The sequence below is a fragment of the Piliocolobus tephrosceles genome, chromosome 1 (genome assembly GCF_002776525.5).
Source record: "Piliocolobus tephrosceles isolate RC106 chromosome 1, ASM277652v3, whole genome shotgun sequence".
Lineage (NCBI taxonomy): Eukaryota > Metazoa > Chordata > Mammalia > Primates > Cercopithecidae > Piliocolobus > Piliocolobus tephrosceles.
This window is the reverse complement of record NC_045434.1, coordinates 186,350,204-186,354,490: the sequence shown is the minus strand read 5'-3', so window position 1 is coordinate 186,354,490 and position 4,287 is coordinate 186,350,204. Positions and strand designations below refer to the sequence as shown.

Sequence of the window (4,287 nt, the reverse complement as noted above, 5' to 3'; positions counted from 1 at the left end):
GTCATGACAGTGGACTCTGGGACCTCTTCCACGCAGGCCTCAGAGGCTCCCCAGCAGGACTGAGCCCCGAAGCCGCTGTCGCTGTAACCCACTGCTTAGTTCACGCTTCACCGACTTTTCTCTTTTCCCGGCTTAGTTGCTCTGTTTCCACATTTTATCTGAGAGGGATTCCCTCTCAGATAAACTATCAGCACTGGGCCCTTGACTCAGGGCAAGCTGTTGAAATGACCATTTCCTGGGGTTGCTCACATTGGAAGCAGCAGGTGGTTCTTCCACGTTCTTCAAAAAGAGCACCCTTTGCGGCAGCCACCCCGAGACTCACCCCTGTCCCCCAACCCTGGAGCGAGTTAACCGCTCCCTCCTCCTGTTCCCTGATGTCTGTTATTGTTACTTGACGCAGAGTTTCTGTCTCCTGTTCCAGACTGTCAGTCCCTGAGATAAAGGCAAGCTCTTCACCACCTCTGTGTCCCCTTAACCTGGCACGTCACCCCGGCACATCAGTGGCCAAGAAATGTTTGCTGAGTGAGAAAGGGAATGGGTGAAGGGGACAGGAGTCTCCAGGGCCACCCATGGTGGGTGACTGGCCCTGCGAAGCAAATTGTCCCATGGATGTGGTCCTCTGAATCCCGCCTTCTCCTCTCTGTCAAGGGGGCCTATCCCTGCCCGCCCCTGCCTCACCTTGCTGTTGACCCCCGTCCCACCTGCTATGATGCAGTCTGCCTGGTGCAGGCCAGGAAAAGTCTCCAGACAGGGGAGTGGGCATCTCAGCAGGAGATTCTGGCTCTGGCTAAATGAAGGTCACAGGAGCCGAGTGAAATGCTGTTATAATGTGACATAATTCAGTGCTGCCTTCCAGGAGATGTCGCTTTGGAGGGATGGATTTGTCTCAGCTGGACTCTGGGGCGCTTTCTGAAGCACACGGAAGAACCACCTGCTGCTTCTGATGTGAACAGCCTCAGGAAATAGTAATTTCGACAAATCAACTTATTCAGGCCAAATGCATGGACCCAGTTTCCAGTAGGAGAAATTAAAATCCTGGCTGAGGAAGTGAAGCAGCTGCTGCGGAGCCAAGTGGCCATGCAGGCCACGTCCAGCCCTGGAGCCCCTGGGGAACGAGATGCTCTGAGCACAGATTGCTGGAGAGTCAAACTCAGTGCCCTGGTCCCGTGAAAGGCCATTTTACAGATGAGAAAATAGGCCTGTGGCAAACTGAGGCAAAGGAGCCTCAGTGCCCAAGGTCACACACATTGAGCCAGTGGCAGAGCTGGGGCCCTGAACTGAATCCAGACAGCTCTGGCCCCACCCTCCCCCATGGCTGTGAAGAGCAGGCAGTGAGACTCGTGCTGAAATAAAAGCTAAAACAACCGACATCGTGACCGACTCACAGGTTGGGCCTGCCCTTTTGTTACAGACACTGGCCTGGGAATGAGACACTCTGGAATCTGATGCTGGTTCTGCTCCTACCTTCCTGTGTGACCTGAGTTTCCCCATTCAAACGGCATAATCTCTGCTTCCCAGGATGCTGTGAGATCACATGAGGTCCAGAAGAAACTCTTTGGCACACTGTGTGAGAGTAAACCTGGGAACAGCGTTATCATCACCCACACACCTGCAGCGATCGGATGCTGAGGACAGGGATGGTCCCTCCGCTGAGCTGCTAGAAGTGAAGGAGAAACCAACGTGTCTTTTTCTAGGCACACAGCTCCAAGCCAGGGGAGGGGCCTCAGGGTGGGTTGTAAGTCTGGAGACCTTGGCCTTCCTTCCTCCCATAATGTAGGGGTGTCTCTGAAGCCATATTCCCCTTGCTGTCCCAGCAGGTGACATGGAATCTCAGCTCTTAAACATCCTGGCTGCAGAGGTTTGGCAGTGCTGGGCTGGGGGCAAATATCTGGGGAAGAGAGAGAGAGAAAGAAGAGGTTTACAGAGGAATCGGGAGGAAGAAGAGGAGGGTGAGAAGAAAAGGAGGAGGAGGTGGGAGAGGATGAGGAGGAAGAGAAGGACAAAGAGAAGGAGACAATGGAACATTTGGAGGAGGACTGTTTCCATTCTATGATACAAAATGCAAGCAGAAATTGTGGGCTCTAGAATCAGAAAAATCTAAAATCAAAGACTGGCTCCACCACTCAGTATTTGGGGGACTTTGGGCTAATCATTCAACTGTTCTAAACTTCGGTTTTCACATCTGTAAAATGGGGATAAGAATGGTGCCCATTTCTTAGAGATAATCTTGGCAAAGCATTCAGTACTATGCCTGGCCAAGAGCAAGTCCTCAATATGCAGTAGCTAGAGCGGCAGCAGAAGTGGGAAAAGGAGCTGTAAATCTACAAATGTGTGTGTTCTGGGAGAGGCTGGAAAATCCATCCCACTGGAAGATAAGAGGGCTTGTTCATGCAGATGAGCAGATGGATTTGTCCCGAGTTGAGAGAAGTCTGAAGAGGCACAGAAGCCCAAGTCACACATGCAAAGGAATGTAGCTAACAAATTTTACTGTGAGGACAACAGTTTATGTACCAGTGGTGGCTAAATTGATAAATATATAAGAAGCTGAGGCTGGGCGCTGTGGCTCACACCTGTAATCCCAATACTTTGGGAGGCCGAGGTGGGTGGATCACCTGAGATCAGGAGTTCAAGACCAGCCTGGCCAGCATGGTGAAACCCCGTTTCTACTAAAAATACAAAAATTAGTCAGGCGTGGTGGTGGGCACCTGGAATTCTAGCTACTCAGGAGGCTGAGGCAGGAGAATCACTTGAACCCGGGAAGCAGAGGTTGCAGTGAGCCGAGATCACACCATTGGACTCCAGCCAGGGGAATAGAGCGAGACTCTGTCTCAAAAAAAAAAAAAAAAAAAAGAAGAAGAAGAAGAAGCTGAAGGCCAATTTCATGTCAATAGATCACTCAGGAAGAAATGTACCTGAGCAAATGACTGTCATGTCTCCTGTTAGGGAGACAGAGAGGGCGATCCACAGTGAGGGAGCACTGACTGTGTGGCAGCCACACTGGGGCACTCACTGGGGTCAACAGCAAATGAGGTGCAGCAGTTGAAACAACATGCCCTCAGTCCCACAATGGGTGAGTAGTGGAGCCTAGACTCCAACCCAGCTCTGCCTGCAGCCAAGGTTCTGAGTTGGCCAACACCATGTCTGAAGGCTGGATGTTCCCAGGCCTGTAAGGCCCATCAAGATTGGGGAATAGAGCAGCCCAAGACGGATGGGTATAGACACCAGGGGTGCAGGCCCCTTCCCTTTAGTCATGATGGACCAGACAAGAAGTTTAGCTAGAGACCATGTCTGCAAGCCCAGGTTGGCTGTGCCGAGCTGCAGGCTTTCCATCTCCTTGGAACTGTGAAATGCTTGCAGGCTTTCCCCTCAGCCCCCACCAAGACAGGCACCCCCACCCCTGCACATGGAGACTGGAGCTTTCTCTTCTTAGCAGATGCTACCTGGGTGGTTGTGACTACAGGGCTGTGGGTGGAGATGAGACAACTCAGGATGTACACATTTTTGAATTGGGATAAAATACCAGCTAAATATTTGTCCTAGATTTTTCCTCTTGAGGAATTGAATTATGAGATGCCAGTTGTTTTAATATGAGCTGTGCGTCATCACACACAGAATCTATTACATGCATAGTGAGCCGCACACATGCATACAGAAGCAACTACACACACAGATACACACCCACACACATAAAGAGGAGATCCTGGAACTATTTTCCTAAGGGACCATTTTCAGGGCTCACTTCAAGAACACTGAATGGTTCTTAGGAAGCAGAGAAAGTCTCCAAACTCAAGAAAATGTTTTTCCTAGGACCTGCAAATGCTACACATGATAATTGTCCTAATCTTGTTCCTCTAGGTCCTCTCTCTACTCTCCAGCCCTACCTTGCCCTGAGGATTATTACTTCCTTAGCCCTTGGGGTGCTCAGCTTCCTGGGGTCTCCCCGAGCCGCCCTCCTTCATCTAGCTTCCAGAAGGTGAAGACAGAATAGAAACTTTAAGGTCAGAGCTCATCTGTGGAAATGGATTAATCCAGTTTTAGCACCATGGACAGCCCCCGCCACCCCCAATTTCTTCCCTCCCAGTATTGGAGGAGGCTGAGGTTCCACTTTGATAAGTTTGGGAAGGAGAAACTGGGGGCTTCCTGCTAATAGCATTAGGACATGGGGACATCCAGGTTACGGAGAGGTCTGCATCCAGACAGGGCTTCGTCTACTCCAGCCACAGGCTCATAGGTTCTTTGAATTCTCCAATCTAATATTTCAAAGCCATGCATATTTTGCCCTCTGTG

The 4,287-nt window shown here is 50.7% G+C and overlaps 1 pseudogene; it reads right to left on the bottom strand.

The window, feature by feature from the left end:
* Positions 1-2,608: 2,608 nt before the first annotated feature.
* LOC116418487 overlaps positions 2,609-4,287 on the bottom strand; it is a 3,859-nt pseudogene continuing 2,180 nt past the window's right edge.